Source organism: Biomphalaria glabrata, chromosome 11 (genome assembly GCF_947242115.1).
Source record: "Biomphalaria glabrata chromosome 11, xgBioGlab47.1, whole genome shotgun sequence".
Lineage (NCBI taxonomy): Eukaryota > Metazoa > Mollusca > Gastropoda > Planorbidae > Biomphalaria > Biomphalaria glabrata.
In genome coordinates, this window is record NC_074721.1 from 31,082,663 (window position 1) to 31,109,102 (window position 26,440).

The 26,440-nt window shown below is 37.8% G+C and overlaps 1 long non-coding RNA gene across 1 annotated transcript in view; it reads left to right on the forward strand.

Annotated features, from left to right (window-relative positions):
- The first annotated feature begins 1,792 nt into the window (after nt 1–1,792).
- Nucleotides 1,793–26,440, forward strand: part of LOC106076794 (uncharacterized) — a 35,094-nt gene continuing 10,446 nt past the window's right edge. Inside the window, exon 1 of the long non-coding RNA XR_001219466.2 lies at nt 1,793–2,167. This is a non-coding gene — a long non-coding RNA (uncharacterized LOC106076794). The remainder of the gene's footprint in view (nt 2,168–26,440) is intronic.

Sequence of the window (26,440 nt, forward strand, 5' to 3'; positions counted from 1 at the left end):
AACAATGGTCATCATGTGACAGTATTTTTCGTTGTTTTATCAATATTATCAAGTGACCGTTGGTTTTTGGTGAATGAGGTTCTTTCTTCTTCTACAATTCTACATTGATTTGTGGATTTGTGTGTGTGTGTGTGTGTGTGCTAGAAACGGAAGTGCTTAGAAAATGTAATTCAGCAGTGCTAATAACTGCACACAACTGATCATATGCGTTATGAAAAAAAAAAGCTTATCCCCACTGCCTGTACACCGGATACACCAAGAAAGCGAACTATTTATAGTTTTTCTCGCCATGTATGAAAATCTCTTTTATATAGATATGGCGTATGTGAACTGTGGGTTCATAAAATGTATAAACGAAACGATATTAATGAGAAACATTTAAATATATCGACACCATCAAATCTACACGGAACAAAAAAATATACAGAGAAAAACCCCTTGTGGAACTGAGAAGTATACTGACAAATACTTAATAAATAGGCAATTTAATCCACTTTTATTACAAGGTTTATATCAACTTACTCTGTCTGTGTGTCCGTCCATCCGTCTGTCTGTCTGGTAAAACGGTTGAACATGTTTTTTCTCCCATTTCTCATTCACAAATCAATTTAAAACTTTTCACAATTATTTATTGAACCTGACACAACATAAATCAATACAAAACAACAACAACAACAACAACCAAACAATTAGTTAATTAATTGTTGGTGATTAATTATTTTGTTTGAATTTGAAATAAGGGAAATGCATGCTGCTCAATGAGAGGTGTGGATATATATATATATATATATATATATATATATATATTGCCATAGATATGTATGGATTTAGTCCCCTCATTACACTTTGACATGATTTTTCTCCCACTTCCCATTCTTGGATCAAGTTTAAATTTTGAATAATTTTTCATAGTCGATGACAATACACGAATCAATCCAAAAATTAACCAATTAGATAATCATTTAGTATCAATTAATTAATTTTGTTTTATATAGCAGAAAGAGAGCTAAACTCCTTAGTTTTCAGATAAATGGCAGTGGTTAGCGGTTCTTTCCCTTAGATAAGCTTTGTCTTTTGTTAATGTATTCTTTTTTCTATTGTTTGTTATACTTTTCTTTAATCTACGGCACACTTATCCATATTCATTTATTATATTTCACACAACCTTATTTCCTTCACCTATTCCTTAGTGACTTAGTCTGTTGGGCCGTTGGGGCACCACTCATGATCTGTCGACCGTCGTTCTCCATTCATCTATCTTTCGCCTTGACTAAATCACTTTCAATGCTGCACCCATATCTTTTTCAAGTCGCTTTCTCTGTCCGCCTTTTTCTTCTTTTCCCTGGTATTGTTACCTGTAGGAAGGTCTTTGCGGACCATAAAGATCTCGTAAAATGGCCTTACAGTTAAAGTTGACGTTTTCTAATTATGGTCAACAGGTCATCGTGGGGTCCAGTTTTCAATTGTGATTTGTTTCGAAACCTAATTTATCACGAGCAAATAAAATACACAGAAAGACACAAAGATGTAGGCATACTCCTTATTCCATATGCTAGGACACATTTGTTGAAGTACTCCTAATACCATTACAGAATTAAATGGGTTGCCTGAATCAGCCTTGAAAACCAATGACTTAGTCTCTAATTAACAGGGCCGGATTTACCGGCAACACAAGCTGTAACTCAGGGCCTCCTATAAATATTTAGCATGCACATATCATATCTGGGCTTATAAAGGGCCCATAATCAAAATAGCTTAGGGCCTTTTCCTCTTTAAGTCCGGCACTGTTAATAAACATGCACGAATGTCTTAACACATGGACACGTGTAGGACGTAATTATCTTATCTTTTGAAGGGACGTATGTAATTTATAAGATAAGATAAGATTCAACAAAGAATGACAGCCAAATGTTGGACCCACCTGCCAATCTAATTGAACTCTCGCACACTGTGTGTTCGCGTGAGACGAGTGTCGCCAGTAGTCAGCTCGAGGCGCAATCAGGTGATATAACTCTTTGTGTGTGTCGTCTGCTACAGTGCAGCGAAGTGAGGCCGTGGGATAACTTAGTGCTGTATTCACTGGAAGACTCCTTGCAACTTGAGGACTAGCTACGAACTTCAGTTTTGTTTTTACATTTTATCAATTGGAACAGATCTAGACGTCTAGGTAAGGCGTTCTCATTGTACAATTTATTTCACGATATCTAGACTCTTTGTATGGGCTGTTCTTTAAAACTGTAGGTTGTCTTGTCAAACTAGAAGGGTTCACATAGGTCATATCAGAGGAAATCAAAAGTCGAAGCAAGTTTCACAAATGATTTGTTTACATTTTAGCGTTGTGTTACAGGTGACCAGTAATCCTACTTTTTATATTCTTCTAAAACATTGATTAAATTAGATTAAGAGTCTCTCGTCTAGCATTAGATCTTGATCTTATCTATTTTGTGATTGAACTAGATAGCTGATCTAGATGAAGATCTAGATTCGAGATAGCAAGTATTTTCATATCAACTGTCTTGGAACCCACAATATCATTCTCCCTCCTTGTCTACGTTCGTTGTTCAACCTTTGGTATATGTAAGAAATTAGATAGTATATTATTACTTGGGGCCTATATATGTTTTATCATTATATTATTACTTGGGGCCTATATATGTTTTATCATCGACAGTAGTTTTCTAAAGGTTTTTTGGTCAATCAGCAAGTAGACTCAAAGTAATCTCAAACATAAAACCAGATTTGTTGTAGAATTTAGACTAAAATGTCATAAAGAGACATAATCAAGTGTTGTTTTTTTTTTAATTCGCATTATTAAATTATTATTATTATCAAGGGAAAACAACCTTGCAATACTACGTATATTGAAACATTTCTACCAGTAATGTCACTATCTTAGATTCCTAGATTTAAGTATGAGCACAATGTTTCAAGCTGCCACACAAATACAATATGGACATGCACATTTTTCCACATATCATTTGATGCAGTGTAGTTGTCCGCCGCGGGCTATTTAAGTTTTCAATATGTCTCATGCGCCTGTCTTTTGCATGGACTTTCCTCTAGGCCTCAAATGTGTGCCCTGCGGCCTTCGTGAGAGCTCTCAAACTATCCTTTCAGATGTCATCTGCTGTCATCTACTTTCCTCTATGCCTGTGAGGGCAAAATGGCGCCTTAGTTGATCTTTAAAGCGCTTTGGGGGGGGGGGGGGGCACCATTTGTGACGTCGTCTTCCTTTAATCCCGCGAAATAAGATCGGTTTTGGCATGCGGTCGTTCCTGATGCGGGATAAGTGTAATATCTACTACGTGTAAGACTATAAGACTATATGGAAAAAAAAACTGTTAACCCCCCCCCCTCTCCCCTCCAACCTATTGTTAAACGTCTTTGCATCCATTGGATGTGAACTCTGGACGCCTTGTATCGGCAGTCAGTCGCTGATTACGAGGGATGGTTGAAAAACTTTGTTGTACACACAAAAAGCTACTTACGATGATTTCAAGCTCTTATTGAACACCTACTTTTGTTTTCCAGTTTACTCCTTCTTCTAGCCAGCACTTCGCTGCTGAGTTGCAATAAAGTTTATACTATGCTACTGAGATGTAAGCTATTTTTCATTTTGAATAAAGTTTATATTCTGCCGAGTTGTAAGCTAATCTTCATTTTTTAAAAGTGTATATGCTGCTGAGTTGTAAGCTATTATGCATTTTTTTAAAGTTTATATTCTGCTGAGTTGTAATCTATTTTGCATTTTTAAAAGTTTATAATATGCGCTGATTTGTGCTTATTACAACGTAAAGCGCACAGTGAATGTCCATCTATTGTGTCCAGCTTTCTTTGTTTTCTCTTTGTTCTTTACAAAGTCAGATAAAGGACTCAGTGGTCTGATCCAAGATAAAAAAACACTTTAGCGAATTAATTGTCAGTGACTTCAATGACTTGCAATTAAAATGTATTTTGTGTCTTGTAAGAAGCTCAGAAGTGATTGTTTTTTTTTTAATTTTAGTTGAGTCTTGCGGCTGGACCATATTTGAACTAAAGTAGAACTAAATGTTTGTTTCGTTTGTCGTGGTCTAGTTTTGTAATTTACCTGTTTGGTGTGTTGGCAGAGCGACCTAAAATAGACGGGTCAATGACCCTTGACCCGACTACAAAGTGTAGCCATTTAAATTCACATATAATGTTTTTATGTCAATATTAATGTGACTTCAGAGGAGAAAGTACGCACACACACACACGTCATAAACACACACACACACACTTGGCATGGACGTGACCCAGTTGACACGATGCCAGGCTCAATGTAAATAAGTCTCAGAGGACGTGGAATCATCCACCTACTGTTCTTTCTTCTTGGCACAATGTCTTGACTAGATGTCCTAGAACTTTAAAAAAAAAAAAAAATTGAATTGTTTAAATGTTAATAATCATCATCTTTGTTATCCACGAGGAAAATTGTCCTACAAGTCGTGCATTGAGAATAGACATTATAACTATAGAAACAACATTTATACATTCCATTATAGTTTCATTCCAACGTAACATATTAAATGTTGACATCAGGCCCGTGATAAGCATATCATCTATAAGCCTTGTACAAAAACTTTTTTTTTAAAAAGAAAAACAAGATCCATCAACAAACACCATCAACAAACACCATCAACAAAAAACACCATCAACAAACACCATCAACAAACACCATCAGGTCTGTGGGGGATGTATTCTTTTCAACTAAAACTCCCGTCTCCCTGACAATTTCTTTGTTTTATTTTAAAAGTTGAACGATCCAGACTTACAGACGAAATCTTGTACTTTCATTAATCTGAAATTCGGTAATGTGTTCGTTTCCTGTTCTCTCTCTTTCATATTTATATATTTATAAGGCTTTCAGAGTTTAAATCCCATGGATACTAGAACTTTGAAATAGGTTTGTAAAAGGGTGTGTGTGTGTGGGGGGTATCAGTTTGTTTTAGATTCTTACACGTAGTGGAGAGTGTTTCGAATCAATAGATCTGCTTTTGTATTCAACAATTCTTGTCTAGAGGTTGTAAAAATACTTTTTTAACCGTGATTTATCTGAATTAAAATCTGTTTTAATCCCACCAATCGACTGAATTCCCAGACTACTGTACATCAGCCCATGAACCAATCCTGCGCATGACAATAAGACTTGAATGGGAAAGTCTATCGTTTACTGTGGGTCAAAAGGTCAATGTGCATTTTAAAAAAAAAATGAGGGAAGGAGACGATTTCAAATTTTAATCCCAATTTTTACGTCATCAATTACTGCGTGTCGCCGGAAGACATTGATGACCTATTTTGATTTTTGTGTGTTCGTCCTCGTCAGAAACCTACATTGATTGAAATCGACTTTCTCAGACTTATAAGTCTATATATAGACTGGACAAAGCTTTGGTAATTGTGTAATCTGTCGAGCTTGTTCTTTACTTTTAAACGAGAACTTTTGTTTTTCAGATAAAGCATATCAATAATACAGCTTTTACGAAATCTACAGGAATAGATCTAATGTTAGAAATGACTTAGCCTAAATAAATTATTCCTTGATCTTTATCGTGCTTGATTCGCGCCACGCCACAATGAAAATGTGAAAGCTTAAAAATAAGATTTTGAAGAAACGTGGATGCTATGTCAGTCCTATTTTATCTTTAGAATGTATTCATAGATTAATAAAGATTGAATGAAAAGAAGAAGGCACACTTCTTGTTCCATGTGCTAGGACAAATGTGTACAAGTTCTCCTTCTTTCCTAGTGAAATTAGAGCATGGAATAGTTTGCCTGAGTCAGCCAGGAATACCAATGATTCGGCAGAATTTAACTCATTAACATACATGACTCGATTGACATAGATACACGCGTTGGACATTATCTTCTTTTTTGAATTAACTCTTTCTTTCTGTAATTATTTACCACGTTCTGTTGGAATCAACGTTGGTATCGCCAGTTAGGAGAGAAAGAATTAACGTCTGTATTTTAGAAGAGAAGATAAGAACACACTGTTTCTTTCCTTATTTTTCATTACATTATCGGCAATGTCTGTCTGCAACAGAAAGTCTTCCTGATTAAGTCTACAGTTCAAACCGCTCCCAGATAGTCTAATGTGTGTTTAGGTTTTCAGTACCATAATAGAGTCCCACTGTACGTTATTATCTGCCCCTGTCACAAAGACAAATATCATGAATGGACAATTTTAAGAAAAAAAAAATTCTTTTGTAGTGAAATTAACTGAGAACGTGGTACACTACTCCCAGACCTTGAGTTTTCTTTATACAATCGAATCCGGTTAATCGGGCCCACTGCATATTTGAGCCGAAGCCTAAAGTACCGGAGAATTCATGTAACATATTCGTGCAATCAGACCAGTCGATTCAGCCAAATGATAGCACCCCGATTATATCCGGTTAACCACTATCTACTATTTATAAAGGCATTTATCATGACAATATATAAAGTAATTAATGTTTAGAAAGCTTACATCAACTCACTATGTCTGTCTGTCTGGTACAATTTTTGTAGACGTTATTTCTCTCACACCATATCTCGGATCAAGTTGAAATTTTGCAAAATTATTAGTTGTACAAAATATATATTTATGTATATTTACAGAACCTCTCTTAAAAGCTTCATCATCATAACATATGTTGCTATACGTGTCATGAAAATCCATACAACAAACACATACAGAAATAGGTCAATCCATTGTTCATTTCGAGGGGTGTCAAGTTGAATAATAACCTAGCAGCTAATGTCAAGATGAATGATTGATGTCGCGGTGTATTCATCCACTCGTTTTGTTGCCCTATTAACGTATCCGATTAAAAAAAAATTTCTTGCTCGTTTTCGGCTTATTAGCTTTGATCTCCTTCCTCTAAAAGTTGTTTGGCCCATCCCGTCTACTTCTTCTTCCAGCCTTCCCCACTTTCAGGACATTGTCGCCTACAACAGCAGCGCTATCGGTTGCCCAACTTAAGTGATCCAGATAGTGTGCCGCATTGATTACTCTCAAATCAATTAGAAACGGGGCAATGACGTCAGGAGTGGCTAAACATGAACAGGCCATTCAACGGCTGGCCAGATAATCCATCGAGACCAGCAGACGGCAATATTGTTTCCATTGTGTTCTGATCAAATATAATTTAGCATAACATGCTTGGATACAGGGGAAGACACTCTTGCAACCTGGTTCAATTGCACGCTTAAAAAACAAAGCTTCGATAACTGGTGCGCATTTTATATGAAAATGTATTAAAACTTTTCGCAGAGAACTAGATCTAGTTCAAAATATTTCAACGACTGCAGATGGATACGTGCCACATACCTTGCGCGAACCATAGTTTAGCTTTGCTTGTCAATTCCATATTGTTTAAAACTGTTTTTGTTTTTCATGACTCGACATATTTTTTGTTTTTTAGCGGCCCCCGAAAGGGGAAAAGACGCTATTAGTTTTGTGCGAAATGTCTGTCCGTCTGACCGTCTGTCCGTCCGTCCCGTTTAGATCTCGTAAACTAGAAAAGATATTGAAAATCCGACCTCACAGTATTTTAGACCATTCAAAGTTCTGATGCAACGGCTACTTTTTTTTTCTGAAAGCGAAAAATCTAATTTTTAAAATTAATTATGCAAGCAGTTTTTTAAAGAGAAAAAGCTAATTAGTATGCATTACAAGTTAGACCTAAATTACAACGAATAGTAATCTTGTAAACTTCATTTTCGTGAACTTTTTCTTTATTGCGAATTTTTTTTTTTTTTTTTTTTTTTTTTTTTTTTTTTTTTTTGAGCATTTGAATAAGAGATTGGACCTTATCAAAACAATTACATCAATTATAAGACTTCAGTTAGGCCAGGAAAGGCGCGGTAGCTGAGCGGTAAAGCGCTTGGCTTCTGAACTGGGGTCCCGGGTTCGAATCCTGGTGAAGACTGGGATTTTCAACTTCGGAATCCTTAGGCGCCTCTGAGTCCACCCAGCTCCAATGGGTACCTGATATTAGTTGGGGAAAAGTAAAGGCGGTTGGTCCTTGTGCTGGCTACATGACACCCTCGTTAACCGTAGGCCACAAAAACAGATGAACTTTACTTCATCTGCCCTATAGACCACAAGGTCTGAAAGGGGAACTAGTTAGGCCAGGTTCACATCTAACTTTGCATTCACTTGCACCTATCCTTTGATCTGCTGTACCGTTGGGGCACTACACAAGATCTGTCAACCTTCTTTCTCCATTCTTATCTCTCATTTGTCTATGATATAATTTCATTTGGATGTTCTTTCTGAAAATATTGAAGCCTGCCTGGGTGGACCACTTCGGGGGCCGATTTTGAGTTTGTGTTTCCACACAAACTGTCTTTGTAATCTTGTTATTATTTTTTTTATGAACTCTTTGCGTAATCAGCAGTTTTAAATGTCTTTTTATTTTATTCAGCTTTAGCTGATAATTAAATAAGTTAAAAAATAAACCGGTTTACAGCGTTTAAAGAAAGCTTTCAGCAGAATGGGAGGCGCGGTGGTTGAGCGGTAAAGCGCTTGGCTTCTGAACTAGGGGTCCCTGGTTCGAATCCTGGTGAATTTTTAATTTCGGGATCTTTGGGTGCCTCTGAGTCCACCCAGCTCTACTTGGTATCTGACATTAGGTAAAAGTAAAGGCGGTTGGTCGTTGTGCTATCTACATGACACCCTCGTTAACCGTGGACCACAGAAACAGACGAACTTTATACATCTGTTCTATAGATCACAAGGTCTGAAAGGTTAACTTTACTTTTTTTTAATCAGAATGTGGGAACAAATAATTTTAGTAATAGTTTGAATTGGAACCAACAAACGATAGATCTAAGACTAAGACATCTCCATAGATGCTTAGTAGGAATGTGTTGTAAATGTGTTGTAATGACCTTTGTTAAAATTAAAATGATAACATTCTACAAAAGAACTGAAACAACAATAAAAGAAAGCTCATGGAGTGACAGCACACAGACGTCTTGGTCTTTTTCACTAGAGCTTGTGTTTCCCAAACTTGCAGGCTCAAAACCTTGTGCAGCCGGTTCAATAGAGAAGAACGGCATTAAGTCTTATTACTATCTGTCTGTGAGTAACACCATTAGTAAAATCACTAAATTTAGAAAGCCTTCAGGATAGAAGAATTAAAAGCAAAGTAGCAATCATACATAAAACACTGAACCATAATCTTCAAATACAAAAACACAATCTAATATAATACCCAGAAAGACACAAAGGTAAAGGCACATTCCTCGTTCCAAATTTGTACAAATACTCTTTCTTCCCTAGTACTATTAGAGTATGGAATGGGTTGCATGAGCCAGCCAGGAAAACCAATGGCTTGGCAGAATTTAAGTCGTTGGTTAACATGCATGACTAGATAGACCTAGGAACACGCGTAGGACGTAATCATCTTTTTTTGAAGTAACGTCTGTATTTTATAAGTTAAGAGAATCTGTCTATGTTTTTACAATCTGTCCGTGGTCTCTTACAATCTGTCTGTGGTCACTTACAATCTGTCTGTGGTCACTTACAATCTGTCTGTGGTCATTTACAATTTGTCTGTGGTCACTTACAATCTGTCTGTGGTCACTTACAATTTGTCTGTGGTCACTTACAATCTGTCTGTGGTCACTTACAATCTGTCTGTGGTCACTTACAATTTGTCTGTGGTCACTCACAATCTGTCTGTGGTCACTCACAATCTGTCTGTGGTCACTTACAATCTGTCTGTGGTCACTTACAATTTGTCTGTGGTCACTCACAATCTGTCTGTGGTCACTCACAATCTGTCTGTGGTCACTTACAATCTGTCTGTGGTCACTTACAATCTGTCTGTGGTAACTTACAATTTGTCTGTGGTCACTTACAATCTGTCTGTGGTCTCCGTATGGATGGATATAACTTAAAATGTTCCATATTTACCACACTGAACAAAGGCAAACACACAAAAGGAGACGAACACTGTGGGCTTATCAATTAAAAATGGAGAGATAATTGTTTGAAGTTGTCTGTGTAGTCTCTGGACTGTTATCGTCAAATTACTTGCACAAGTCACAGGGACTGCAATGCCGACACAGCGATTTCTGGGGCGGGGGGGGGGGGAGGAGTTGCTTTATTAGTCCAACCCTAGTAACAAGTAGATCATGATAATCTATAATTAATCCATGCTGCTAAGTCTAGACGACAAGCTCATTGATTACAGGTGGCGCAAGGGTGGGGCTCAAGTTTTCTTATTTGATTACATGGATCTCATTGCTGTGTGTTGTTAAACGATTACTCCCTGACTTTGCAGTAGGGGAACAGAAAAGTGGGAAGGGAGAGAAGCCTTGACAAAATAATACCAGCTTAGGGAGGGGGGGGGCTGAGGGTCTGTTTTTCACATAAAAAACAACAACATGTGATCGTATATGTTATTAACATACAATAGAACAGTCTAGTTCCTTGTGTCATAACATACAATTTACAATTAAATAAATAAATTTAAAAAAAACATAGGCCCCGCCCTCTAGCTCGTTATTGAGACGTCGTTTCTCTGTACGAAATTCGTATTTTTTATTAACAATAATTATCATGAGTAATGTTGTAATGGGCAGATATTTGTTATTATTGAAATAGTGTTATTTAGATGATAACCTATGTTCCCTTATTAAATATTAAACATCGTAGGCCTACACCGGAAGTCACTAAATACACTTTAGTGTGAAAACACAACACCACTTAAGACATTTTTTTTAAAGTTTCTTTAATTGCGAAATTACATTTTGTTTACTACCTTTGGGCCTGGCCACAATCTTAGGTCACGTTGACCTATATAAAGTGTCATGTATTTCACAATAAAGGTTGCCCTGGTACATGTTATTGTCTGCAAACCAACGTCATCTGTTTGCTTAAAAAGTCGTGTTAGTTTAATTTCCAACAGTTCATTAAAGGTTCAAATTGAAAACAAAACTAATACAAGTTCTCACACAATAGATCTGCCTCTGATTTGTCCCACATCAAACTACAGATGTTGCAAAACGTAGTGTTTGTCATGTTTAGCAGATGGCCAAGATGAATGCTTTGTCTACAGTCCAACGTGGAAACGCCCATGATGAGGGAAACGATTTTTTATTTTCATTTCATTAAAATGGCGCCAGGGGCGGGCTGGGTGTCAAATCGGCCCTGGCATAATTACAATGCAATCGGGCGCACATATTGGGATGCATAGGATAATGATGGACATCAATCGAGACCATTCGTGTATTAGTCCGAGTCCATTCGTTCTAGAAGACCTCAGCAGTGACCTGCAACGTCACACCTGTGGGCAGTGAAGACCAATGGCTCGTTGCCATGTATTGCCATCGTACAGACCTGTGACGTGGCAACGAGGTATTGGTCCCCAATGACATTGTTACCATTCGGTTATGTTCAAAGAAACGGGAATTCCACGGGTTTTTACGAGCTGTTGACAATAGTAGATTTGTTTATAGGTTAGTGCTATAAAGTATATAGGTTAGTAGAGAATCTCATCGGAAGCACGTTATTATATGGATATAGCCTATTACATTGTTACATTATATGATAGGCTTGTATTACAATGTTACAATGTAAATTCTGTAGATGTTAACATAGTACGTAACATAATAAGTTGATATGTATTGAGATTCCTTAATCATTTAGTCAATGCTAATTCGAGTCAGTTGCGATGAGCCTCTTTTATACGACCTCTCGGGTCTAACTGCAGTTCCAAGCGGCCCATTTTGGGGTGCCTGCCCACCAGGCATTTGTCCAAAATGCCCATATAGTTAGTCCGCTACTGTGCGACGTAAAGATCATGCTCAGATGTAGAGTTACTGTATCAGGCTTACGCTGATGGTCCTCCGTTTCAGAAGTTGGATGGCTGCCTGGTCGTGCGGTTTGCGCGCTGGACTGTCGTTCGGATTTATCGACGGTCGAGGGTTCAAACCCTGCCCTCTCCCATCCCCCGTCGTCCTGCGGGAGGTTTGGACTAGGAAGTAAACTATCTTCAACTCTGAAGGAACATCCGAAACATGTAAAACATTTTACAAACATTTTACAAGTTGGAAGTCTCCGGTTTGCTTTCAGGTCTTCATCACAACACTCAGGACAGGCTTGTAATTCATCCTTCATCCTGATGCCATCCTCTTTTATAAGACCCATTTGGAGTGCCTGCCTACCAGGCATTTGTCCAAATGCCCTTATAGTTAGTCCGCTACTGTGCGACGTAGAGATCATGCTCGGATGTAGAGTTACTGTCCTCCGTTTCAGAACTTGGAAGTCTCCGGCTTGCTTTCAGGTCTTCATCACACACACTTACAGGACAGGCTTGTAATTCATGCTTCATCCTGATGAGGACGAAAAATCCGTCTTCACGCCATCTTACATTCGCCATCTTATCTTGGGTCTTCCATTAAACAGAGTGCTTCCGTTATTGTTTTGTTTGGTTAGGTTTGACTTCTAAAGATGTAGGCATACACTGTGTCACGTGCTGCGGGTAGACATACACTGTCACGTGCTGCGAGTAGGCATACACTGTCACGTGCTGCGGGTAGACCTATACGGTAGCAGACCTAGACTATCTTATCGTGTTCTATTTACCAGGTATAACATGCACCCCCCTCCCCCGTCCCAGTGGACAAAAAACGGGAGGGAGGGGGAGTTGGGTTTCATAATGATGTCATAATTATACATAAACTCTCAGACTAGATAAACAAAAACTTGAGACCACTGACTGAGAGCGAAAACCTAGGACATGGTCACGTGACGAGACGTAAACAATATGGCTACTTAGTACGTACACCCTGCCGATATTTGTGAACTGATACTCTCGTTCCCAGACTAGGCTCTGTTTGTTGACTGTTGCACTAAACATGCGTGGGTGTTTAGTACATGACTTTACACTCAGTCAATATCAGTTTTAGTTTGGGACTGGGAGAGAATAAATGTAAAAACAAAAAATATTATTTTTAATAATTTGTATATAGATATCTACACAATGTTTACCCAAAGTAGGCCTACGAGTACAAGATATATTTTTGAAAGTGTTTTTCGATACTCTATGATTGGGTTAAGGAGATAAAGACAACTCCCTCCTCCCATAATTTAATTGACTGACCTTTCTCTGCCTCTTTCGCACACTCACTCTTTTACTCTATTTCTTTTTCTCTCTCTCTCTCTCCATCCCCCCCCTCTCTCTCTCTCTCTGTTAAAAAGTTACGCCTTGATTATTTTTGAAACCAACTGGCCTGAATGAACTCAATGAGGTGGACTATAGAAAAGATGAGCTCATGCTGTGTGACAATAGTTCTGGCCCTGAAATTACATTGACCAGCATTTAGGATTCTCAAATCAAGTTGAATATCTACACAATTATTTATTGTAGCTAACAAAACATGAATCAGTTTTTAAAAATTTACCAAATAGTCAATTATTGGTAATTAACTATTTTGTTTCATATCGAATAAGGAAATGACTTCTACATTATTGAGATATATAAGCTGTATAAGATAAGCTTTGTTTTTTAAAAAGATTTTTATTTTTATTTTGCTTGCTTTTGTAAACTTGGGATAAAACATGATTGACTGAAGGGGGAGGCGTGGATTTGTACGAAACTAAAGAAATTCGACTAATGTCATAATGTATTTTATTTCATCAAAGTGTAGAGGCATTAAAGTCTCCTATCCTCAAGGAAGTCACACGTAAATTGATGGCTAGCTTGTCCAATTGTTTTTTGTTTTTGTTTTTTATATGTAGCCTATGCGCTTGATAGATTATATATTCCTGATCTATTCAAGGACACACAGTCAAGTACAGCACATAAATCTCAACAAGGATTCAATTTCATTTTTAATGTCGCTTTACTTTATTTTTCAGTATTCAGGTAGATAGTACTGTGAACTCGTAGGTGACCCCTGTGGGCCAGCCGTGCTCACACATGACAAACTGCAAACCTAAATCGCATTTTCAACAGTGACCATGACTTGACTAACAAGAGACGTTATTTAATATAGGCCAGTTGGAGTGGGGCTTGGTGTGAATGTTGAGTGCGGCTTGGTGTGAAAATTGAGTGCGGCTTGGTGTGAATGTTGAGTGCGGCTTGGTGGGAATGTTGAGTGCGGCTTGGTGGGAATGTTGAGTGCGGCTTGGTGGGAATGTTGAGTGCGGCGTATGCGTGTTGAAATAAAACTGACGCCAGAAGAGAGGAAGCTGCGGAAAATGCAATGATAAGGACAATATTAGTACGAACATTTCTGTATTATTTTAAAATGACAAATACAATAATTGTCAAACAGCTTTAGTAGGAAACTAGCAAAATATTAAAATATTTTTTAAAAAGTTTATCTAAAGGGAGAAACTCCATATTTAATAATAAATATTTCAATATTTATTAAATCTCTTTTTCGATATTAAACAAAAAGATTAATTACCAATAATTTAATTGTTTCGTGGTTTCAATGTTTTGTTAGGTACTAAAAATAATTGTGGAAAGTTTCAACTTGATCCGAGAAGGGGTGTAGGAGAAATAACGTGTTCAATTATCGAAAGAAACGAAACCCAATATATTTAGCTGTGTATGTGAATACTAGAGGATTAATTTCCCTTGTTGGTATATATCAAAATAAATAATAACCTGTAGTTAATAGACTAATTGGTTAGTTTTGTAATTTTTTTTAAAATTGATTCATGTTTTTTTTTAGGTACAATAAATAATTGTGTATAATTTCAACTTGATCTCAGAATCGGTGTGGGTGAAAAAAAAAACGTGATTAAAATTGTTACCATAGTGAGTTGATATAAGCTTTGTACCAGACAGACAGAGTGAGTTGATATAAGCTTTGTCAAAATGAGTTTCATTGTCGACTTGTGTGTGTGTGTGTTTGTGAAAAACGTAAGCACCAGTTTCGTCACTTAAGTACGATAAAGACGCTCGTTAACAATTTTTTTAGTAGCACAATTGAGATAATGTTAACTTCATTGAGGAATGGCTATTACCTATGTTCGCTCGAAATGCCTGTTTAAAACAAAGAGATACGCCTTCGAACGACCTAAGGTAGCCGTTGCATCTAGATCTATTTCTCCCCCGGTAATGGCGGTGGTGACTTTGTCTTTTCACTAGTGCTTTTATTTTTCTTTTCAAGATCTGAATATAGCAGACTGATAACATAAACACAATATCAGATTTCCGAAAAAGAAAATGAAACATAAAATCACTTAACAAAATATAATAAGCAGACAGGCGGGCGGAGAGATAGCACAAATACAACCTCGAGCTTCCCATAATTGAGCCGCTTAAAAGCACCAGCAGGGACATTATAGAAATATTTGATGAACGCGTACTATTATAGGTTGACAAAAATGCAATGCAAAGAGCAGTAATCTTCTTTTTAAAGATCTCTTATGTGAATATAAGAACCCAGATATAGAGGCAGATGCCAGCATCATTTAGATACATGCATACTAAGTCTAATCTAAAATAACAATATACAATGACAATATATAAAACACTCCTAAGTAGGCAGACCTAATTCTTAATATGCCTGCATTTCAGTGCACTCGTTCTTGAAGCGTTTAAGTTAATCTCCCAGTGTCATGTCTCAAAAGGGGAGGCTATTAGAATCCAATTTACCTACGCATCTAGATCCTATGATAATATGAAATCTTAATTTCTATTTTCTATCATTTAAACGGTGCGTACACCTGATGTGTCTTGTGTGACCTTTCTTTCCCGTCAAACGAGTTTTACAGAGCAAGTAAAACAATAAAAAAAAACTCTCCCAGGAAATGTAAACTTGTTCTGTGCGGGCCTGCAATCAAAGAAATATGGCCTTGTGTCCTAATTATAGCCAACGGCCTCTCTAGAGCCTCCTTGATTAAGGTCGCATCGACCTGCGCCATGTACTTCAGTCTTAGTTCTTTAATCTCACCTGACAGCCTGGATCATAGATTCAACGCGTAAGCCGACTAGCAGGGTAGTTTTTATGACATGTCATCAAAGTAATATATCACCCCCAAGTACCTAAGTGCCCGAAGGCTTGAGTATCGAAGAGTGAGATACCGACTTTGGGGTCAGTTTTGTGTGTGTTACTTTTACAAAGCTTATATCAACTCTGTCTGTCTGGTAAAAAGTTTGTACACGTCATTTCTCGCACACCCATTCTCAGATCAAGTTGAAATATTGCACAATTATTTCTTGTACCTGACAAAACACGAGTTAATAAAAAAAAACAACAACAACACCAGTTAGTTAATTAACTATTGTTAATTAATTATTTTGTTTGGTATCAACCAAGGGAGAGAAATTGTACTTAACAGATGTCAAGGTACAAGTTGAATAAGTCCCCTTGGGGAGGCTTGATCATCGAGCTCGAATTCTACTTTTTTTTTAAATGCATTTTAACAGAGATCACGTTAATACCCCCCCCCCCAGCCCACCGTCCTTTTCCTAAACGGTCTAGACAAGTGCTAGGACCATAGCGCATTGAGAAAGTGATAGGATCATAGCGCATTGAGAAAGTGATAGGATCATAGCGCATTGAGAAAGTGATAGGATCATAGCGCATTGAGAAAGTGATAGGATCATAGCGCATTGAGAAAGTGATAGGATCATAGCGTATTGAGAAAGTGATAGGACCATAGCGCATTGAGAAAGTGATAGGATCATAGCGTATTGAGAAAGTGATAGGACCATAGCGCATTGAGAAAGTGATAGGATCATAACGTATTGAGAAAGTGATAGGATCATAGCGTATTGAGAAAGTGATAGGACCATAGCGCATTGAGAAAGTGATAGGATCATAGCGTATTGAGAAAGTGATAGGACCATAGCGCATTGAGAAAGTGATAGGATCATAACGTATTGAGAAAGTGATAGGATCATAGCGTATTGAGAAAGTGATAGGACCATAGCGTATTGAGAAAGTGATAGGATCATAGCGTATTGAGAAAGTGATAGGATCATAGCGTATTGAGAAAGTGATAGGATCATGGTGCATTGAGAAAGTGATAGGATCATAGCGTATTGAGAAAGTGCTAGGATCGTAGCGTATTGAGAAAGTGATTTTACACAAGTCATATAACTATCGATGTCACTAGATAGTTGTTGCGCATGGGGAACTTTGCGCAAGTTTAAAATTGTACGTCAGTTACAACTAACTATGGGACTGGATTCCCTTTCGTATTTAAGACTATCTGGAGATCTTTCCCTACGGCCACCTGGCCCCCAGCAAGATTTTAACCTGTCTGAATAGCTAAACATGCAGGAGTATATCTAGTCAGCTTTGTAAGCCAGAGCTCTGCAAATATTAGCATAGGAGTGGCAGATACGTTGGTGTAATATCATTTCATCTCGCAAACTTGTGTGTGTGTGTTTGTGTATATGTGTGTGTGTTTGTGTATATGTGTGTGTGTTTGTGTATCTGTGTGTGTTTGTGTATCTGTGTGTGTGTGTATGTCGGCGTGTGTGTTTGTGTATCTGTGTTAGTGGGTTTCGAGCGTAGCACGGAACTAAACTTTGGTTAAATACTTTTTTTAAATATTAGTTTATGAAACATTGATATTTATATAGAACTTAACCCTTGGCTTGTAAGCCTATTATTAAATACTAGTCGACCGGCGGCGTAGCATACGCCGCTGTTTTGCAGGGCCGGCCTTAGGCCACTGCAACCTATGCGTCCGCAGTGTGCCCGCACTTTCATAGGACCCACGCTGATTCTAGGTGTATACATTTTTAAATTAAACCATTTATTATAACTTTTAAAGATTTCCCGCGGCCTCCTGGTTTACCAGGAGCTCCTGGAAACCTCCTGAAATTGCAAAATATACGAAAAAGTCATGGAAATATCCTGAAATATATAGACATAAATTGTCATTTTGGGGTGTCATTCAATATGGAAAACGCAAATCCTACGCGCGATAAAAAAAACGTCATTATCACTTAATTGTGTAATCAGGTGAAAGAAGCTTCTCGCGTCTCAAACTAATGAAGTCAACTAATGAAACTAATGAAACATGAGGTCAATAATTCTCAGGACCCACGCTGATTCGAAGATAGATTAAAACATTTGGTCATTCTTGCTATTGAGCATGATCTATGTAGGAAACTGAATTCTTATGATATACTGTATGACTTCGCCACACGCAAGGCTCGAAAAGTAATTCTGTACATAGTAAAGAATGAATAAAAAGCAAAGGCGAATATATTTTCTAATACAAACTCTTAATATTCACTTATTATCCGTTTCCCTAACCAAACTGGGTCCCGCGAAATCCGTTTCGCATTGGGCCCCACATTGGTTAAGTCCGGCCCTGCTATTGAGTGACGGGTGAATACTACTTGTTCTCCCCCCCCCCCCCTCTTTTTTTTTTCGCCTCTAAAATTACGTTGGGTAACTCTAGTCCGTCCGACTTGCAGAAATAAAGAGTAATCTTTCCATTACGTGGTGTCCAAACTCTTGAGCCATGAAGAGAATTATATATAGAGAAGATTAGTAACACCTGAGTTAAATAACCGGTACGTGAAGTTTTGGCGACGCCGTTTTGGCCCCGCCGTTTTGGCGACGGAACGTTTTGGCGCGAGCCGTTTTGGCGACGGGACGTTTTGGCGCGAGATATCATTTGACGATAATTTAATAATCACGTAGCTTTTATAACAATGTTTATTTCACTCTACCATAATATTGTATGTATAGTATGAATTCTAACACCGTTCAGCGAATTGTTTTTATTAGCAAATGTTTGATATCTATAGCTGGAGATACCATACAGTCATTAAATAAACCACGTATCACGGGTCACTATTTGCAATACATGTTGAAGCCAGAATTATAACATATATTGTCCTCTTGTGATATCTATAGAGTGTTTTTTTTTCCAATTATTTTGCGTAACTTAAAAGAAGTATTATATGAAGTGAAAATTTTAAAGTGTATACATGATATTACATGTCAAATAGTAGTTTAATAGTAGCATATTCGTTGACCATCTGAGAATGAACATTAAGCTGCTTTTTTTTTTTTTTTAAACTCCCACTTGTCAGTCATGCTGGGTTAAGAAACTGTATGTCAAATTTAATCCAAGATTAATGCGTCATGCTCTTATCGCCTCTTAAGGGGCTATAACCAACAGTATTAGATCTTATCCTGATCTTATTCTTTGCGCATTTACTCAAAGGGACCGTAACTCACGCTCTGGCGGATCCAGAACTTTGGAGTGGGGGGGGGGGCGATTTTTTCCAAACCCTAACCCTAACGCCCAGTAAACCCTAACCCTCTAAGCTTCGTCAGTTGAGCCCCGACACCCAAAAGCGTTTTCTTGCTTTTTCACTGCAGAAACGCACTCCTGACATCTATAGCTCATTAATTATCAGAGGGGTTCGGGGCAAAGCCCCGACGCCAAAAGCGTTTTTCTGCATTTTTCACTGCAGAAACGCATTCTCCTGACATCTACAGCTCATTAATTATCAGAGGGGTTCGGGGCTTCGCCACTCGAAAGTTTAGGGGGGGGGGGGGCGGTAGGCCGAGTGGGGGGGGGGGGCGATCGCCCCTACCGCTCCCCCCCTGGATCCGCCAGTGAACTCACGTATAAGTAGAAGTTGAGATAGAGTTGTGTTTCATTGTTCCAACCAACCACGAGAGCTATATATGTTAGGTCAGGTCTTGACTTTGTTGTCTTATGAAACTCTACTTAAAAGCCAATGGATTCTGTCAAATGTGGAGGCTGTGATCAATCGATTTTTGAAATACCAAACACACACACTAAATGGCTTCGTGTTGTCAGAGGAAAGCCATGATCATGAGAGGAAAGCCATGATCATGAGAGGAAAGCCATGATCATGAGAGGAAAGCCATGATCATGAGAGTTAGCCAAACGAGAAAAAAATGGATGTGGAAAGGAATTGGAGGACGTCAAGAGTAGCGGATACAGTAGAAGTAGTTCTTTCAACTAGTTGTCTTAACGGAAATGTTTCATAGAGAGGAACCACATGGCATTACTTACTATATTAGCTGTTGACTGCTCGCCTTCTCTCTCTCTCTCTCTCTCTCTCTCTCTCTCTCTCGATACTGATGTTTGAAGACGAAATATATAAATATATAAAACACAAATATTGACGAAAGAAATTGGGAAAGGGGGAGGGAGGGGGGGGGTATTTCCTGATGCGTCAGTACCCAGTGATCGCGTGTGTGTATTTAATGAGCACACTGTCCCAGTTCTACACACAGCAGATAGTGTATCAGTCAGTTGTATGAACTCAACGGTTGGCTTATCACAGACTTTAATGTTGACTGCATGACGTAGTCAGTCAACAAGTGCAACCTCCGTCCCCATACCCCCCCCCCCCAACCCTTATCTTCCCACAGTAGGCCCTGCTGATTGTACAAGGTTAGGGACAGATCTCCTGGTTACAATAGAGAGCGAGACACCCAATCGTTGAATCTACTAGGCACAAGATCTCCCTTGGGCACTAGGGAGTAAGTACATAGAGGCGCCCACGCACCTGACTTTTTTAATTAAATCACTTAAGAATCTAACCTCTCCCGTCCCTTCCCCCCTCAAACCGTCTTGCCATCAAATCTCTCTTATTAGTTATGTTTTTAGAATTGGCTCCAAAACTGAAAGCATTTCTCAGCGCGATGTTCTCGCGGAGATTTCGGTGCAACTTGGAATTGATTTATTTTTAAACCGAAGTGCAACATTTCTTAAACTTTTTTTTTTAATTTGCGCTTTTTTTTTAAGTACTTCTAGACTATTTCTCAGTAATGCACAAACTACGGCCCGTGGTGCTTTTAGGCCTCTTGATATTTTCGCCCACTTGCTTAATGAAGCCTTAATGAAGTGAATTCTTTCTTAGAACATTTGTTTTTGGAAGTAACGCGGCCCGGTGACTTGATGATGCGCATAGACAAGACTTCCGCGGCATATGGTATGCAATAAAATGCATTTAAAAAACTCAATTTATGACCAATAGCCAACAGTGCTTTGAAAGTTGCAACAGCATTGGAGGTGAAAGGCTGACAAGTGTCAGTAGTTTTAAACACCTCGGAGCTATCGTCTCAGATGAGGGAACCAAACCTGAACAACTGGCCCGCATTGCACAGTCCATAGCAGCACAGGCAAATATGGAAAGACAAAGGCGTAGCCCGTGACACCAAAATCAAAACTGATGCGCTCCTTGGTCATGGCCACATTCTTGCTTGTCTTGGAGGCTGACTGCAGACCTAGAGACGAGGATCCAGGCTATGGAATCGAGATGCTACAGAAAGATCGCTAGTATCACATTTCAAGACCGCATCACAAACGAAGAGATTAGAGACATGGTTATTAAAACCCCACGATAATATTCTTACTACTGTAAAAAAAAAAAAAAACGCAAGCTAAAACTCTATGGCCATATTACAAGGTCTTCAGGGCTCGCAAAGAACTTTCTTCAGGGAACATTACCAGGAAAAAAAGCAGAGAGAGAAAGCGATGGGAAGACAACATCAAAGAATGGACGGGCCTGATCATTGAAAGAGGGTTTATCAACAGCAAAAGAGGAGTGGAGAGAGACGGTCGACGAATCTTGTGTGGTGCCCCAACGATCCAACAGACTTAGGTATAGAAAGAAAGACGCGGCCTGTGGACACGGAATTTTTACTGACCCCTATGTAGATGGTTGGACACCTTTGCTTTAAGCCCTATACTACATAGTTCAGACAATATGTCACAGTGTATGGTATTCTAATTGCAGATATGGCATACACAATTACTTCCCTTAATAGGTTTCTTTAGCCAATACCTTTTTAGATCGAGACGAAGGTAAAAAAAAAAAACCACATTGCATTAATATGCTAATAACTAACGAGCTCCTCGGGCATGTGTTTCTATTATCAAAATGATTGTTGAATTTCTTCCGTCAGAGTAGTTAGAATATAACTATTGATATTTTAATTTAGCTCTTAAAATGATTTTTTTTTTAAATTTCGCCCACGTGACATGCTTGTTTGTTGTGGCGGATATCCGTAAGCCTCTTTAGTCACGTGTCTTGTGGATGAAGACTTCTGGTCACGAAAGCCAGTTCGTAGCGGTGGAAGCAAAAGAAAGACTTTTTACAATGCACAAAATTTGCTATCAGGAAATCGTAAGCTGGGAGTAACTGGGGAACTGTTTCCTAGTTGATACTGTTGACATTTGTTAGTGTTGCTTTGAATGGGTTGCTCTTGGGTTTGAACAAGTTTTAAGAACCAAACACCGCATGTTTTTATAAGAACATCACAACCTCAGTCACAGAGAAAACAAATTGTGATTAAGAGGTATTTTTTTTAATCTTGGAAGAAAAAAAATCATTTGATTGAGATTCGAAGCTACTTCACTTGGTATTTGTATTTTGGGTTTTTGGCACATCGGCACAATTTAGGCCATGTCGTGCCCTACTTCCCTCGGCGCCCAATATAAGTAATTTAACCCAACTCGGGCTCCCACATCCCTTATTAAGTTATCGTTCTCGTCGGTGCGTGTTTTGTCAATAGCTTGTACAATTTGTGTTTGAGATTATTCTTAGCTATTAAACTACCATTCTCCATTCTCCTTCCTGAACACACACACACACACACACACAATGCCTTTCTTCCCCCTCCCCCCAAATAAGTTATCAGAGACTGCATGTTGAAGTATTCCCATCTTTAGTTGTAGATAAATCTCGAATGTCGTAATGAAGTAGGACTAAAGTGAGTATGTTAGTAGATCAGGAGACTTAGACCAAAGTGAGTATGTTAGTACATCAGGAGACTATGTTAGGCCAAAGTGAGTATGTTAGTAGATCAGGAGACTATGTTAGACCAAAGTGACTATGTTAATACATCAGGAGACTATGTTAGGCCAAAGTGACTATGTTAGTACATCAGGAGGCTAAAGGAGACTATGTTAGACCAAAGTGACTATGTTAGTAGATCAGGAGACTATGTTAGACCAAAGTGACTATGTTAGTAGATCAGGAGACTATGTTAGACCAAAGTGACTATGCTAGTAGATCAGGAGACAATGTTAGGCCAAAGTGACTGTTAGTAGATCAGGAGGCTAAAGGAGACTATGTTAGACCAAAGTGACTACGTTAGTAGATCAGGAGACTATGTTAGACCAAAGTGACTATGTTAGTAGATCAGGAGACAATGTTAGGCCAAAGTGACTATGTTAGTAGGTCAGGAGGCTAAAGGAGACTACGTTAGTACATCAGGAGACAATGTTAGACCAAAGTGACTATGTTAGACCAAAGTGACTATGTTAGTAGATCAGGAGACTATGTTAGGCCAAAGTGAGTATGTTAGTAGATCAGGAGACTATGTTAGACCAAAGTGACTACGTTAGTAGATCAGGAGACTATGTTAGACCAAAGTGACTATGTTAGTAGATCAGGAGACAATGTTAGGCCAAAGTGACTATGTTAGTAGATCAGGAGGCTAAAGGAGACTACGTTAGTACATCAGGAGACAATGTTAGACCAAAGTGACTATGTTAGACCAAAGTGACTGTGTTAGTAGATCAGGAGACAATGTTAGGCTAAAGTGACTATGTTAGTAGATCAGGAGGCTAAAGGAGACTATGTTAGACCAAAGTGACTATTTTAGTAGATCACGAGACTATATTAGACCAAATGGACTATGTTAGTAGATCAGGAGACTATAGTAGACCAAAGTGACTATGTTAGTAGATCAGGAGACTAAAGGAGACTATGTTAGACCAAAGTGACTATGTTAGTAGATCAGGAGACTATATTAGACCAAATGGACTATGTTAGTAGATCAGGAGACTAAGACCAAAACTGTTTATGTTACCTAAGAAAAGAGAAGTGTGGAAATGTAAAACTTTAAATGAAAATAATGAGCTAGAAATATTCCTGTTTCATAACTTGTTTATATAGAAGGCCTATTATTATTATTATTGTTATTAATTGCATGTATTGACTGTTTAATTAATAAACTAACTTGGCAACAAACAAAAAAATCTCACTAAAAGGCTCACATCTTGTCCTCATGTGTATTCATAATCTATCCGTCTTCTCTCTAGTTACCTCAAAATCATTAGAATCACCCCCCCCCCCAAAAAATATATATATATATATATATATATATATTTATAGCCTATATAATTTGTGATAATCCCATTATACCGCATCTGATTACCTCTTAGTGGGACTAAACTTGAGCACACGAATATAGAGATCTTGGGCCGGAATAGCTGATGCCGACGTTTTGGCAGATCTCCATCTCTGGTACTATTTTTTTTTTAATTTGTTAAATACTAATAAAGTCATTGAATTATTCATCCGCCTGCACCAGTTTGTTCAAGAACAATCTATAGACTTTCTCTGGATGAAAACTGTGACCCAACGAATGACTTTATCGACTGGTTAAATAGGGATGGTCACTGGAGCGTGGAAGCTGGATGTGAATCTGGGGGAGAGAGAGGGGTGGTGGTCTCATACCGTGTTCACACGATCTATTGCCATTGATTAGGCCATAATCCCAACCTTCTTCCCTCCCCGCTCCTAGTTTCCACCATTTTGTCTGTTCAGTAGACCGATCTATTATGGAATCTAACAACAAGGCTGTCTATTATCGGAGTCAATGCCGTGGTTGGGTTGGGTTTTACTAACAAATAGTGTTGATCCAACAGCTTGCCAAAATTATATTATTATTATTTGTGTGTCGCTGTTTTGAGCTAAAACATATCTTCGTTCTGGCGTTTCCATTGTGTGTCACGTGATAGAGGAGACGTTCATACATACGTTGATCATAGTGCTCTGCTCTTTGTTTATATCTGGACCGGTTGAGATCCGGTTTCAATTTTTTAAGAAATATAATAATTTAACAAGTAATAGAAAAAAAAAAGGGATACTTTTTAAAAACAAAGCTTATTTTAGGGGAAATAACCGCTAATTACTACCATTTATCTGAAAATTACAGGGAATAGCGCCCTTTCTGCTATCTTAAAAAATTAATTAATTAGTACTAAATGATTAATTAATTGGTTAATTTTTGGATTGATTCGTGTATTGTTATCGACTATGAATAATTATGCAAAATTTCAACTTGATCCAAGAATGGGGAGTTGGAAAAAAAAAACATAATAAGAGGGCTAAATCCATATGTATATATCCACATCTTTCATTAAGTATATAGCATTTATTCACCTTATTTCGAAATCAAACAAAATAAAAAATCTACAACCATTAATTAACACATTTTTAGCCGCCCCTGAAAGGGGAAAATACGCTATTAGTTTTGTGTGGAATGTCCGTCCGTCCCGTTTAGATCTCGAAAACTAGAAAAGATATTGAAAATCCGACATCTTGATATTTTAGACCTTTCAAAGTTCTGATGCAACGGCTACTTTTTTTTCTGAAAGTGAAAAATGTAATTTTTAAAATCAACTATGAAAGCAGTTTTTTCATAAAAAATAAACCATTTTTACTACTATTCACTAAACACAGGAAGCTATTTAGTAAGGGAGATAACTATTTACCATATTTTTTACACATTAATGCAAACGGTTTTAGATTTTTTTGTCAAAATAATATTTTTTTTACAAATTTAGTGATAAGTTATGTAAATTCTGTCACACTGACTACATACAATACAATTACAAAAACAAAATTCTTTTTTTTTTTCAAAGAGAAAAAATCAATTAAATATGCTTATAAGTGGAACCCTAATTTAAAACAACAATTAATAAATAGTTTTTCATATTATCGCGTGAACTTAAGGTACCACACTACCTATAGTACACCTATACGACACGCAACTAAGGATGTTTAAATAATTTTTTTAACGAAATGTTGTTTTTTTTTAATGAGCTTTGAATTAGTGATTTTATTTTGTATTTTTTATATCAATAAGATAATCATTATATGAAATCAGTTAGGCCAGGTTCATATCTAACTTCACCTTCACTTTCACATATCCCTTGGTCTGCTGGGCCGTTGGGGCACCACACAAGATCTGTCAACCTTCTTTCTTCATTCTTTTCTGTCATTTGCCTTTGATATAATTCATTCTGATATTCTTTCTGAAAATATTGAAACCTGCCTTTTTGTTTGCCTGGGTGGACCACTTCGGTGGCCGATTTTGAGTTGTGTTTCCACACAAACTGTCTTTGTAACCTTGTTTTTTATTGATTCATGTCTTGTGAGGTTTAATGAACAATCGTGCAAAGTTTTAACTTGATCCGAGAATGGGAAATGGGGAAAAAAAGCATGTTCAAACTTTTTACCAGACAGACAGAGTGAGTTGATATAAGCTTTGTAAAAAAACAAAACAAAAAGAGATATGGAAAAATGTAGGAGCATAAAATGGAAGCTAAAAAAATAATAAAGAGATTAAGATTGGAAAGTATTTTGCAATTTTTTAAAATAGTTGCCAGTTAAATACAACAAATGTTGCAGGTGTGGGTAAGAGCTCAGTC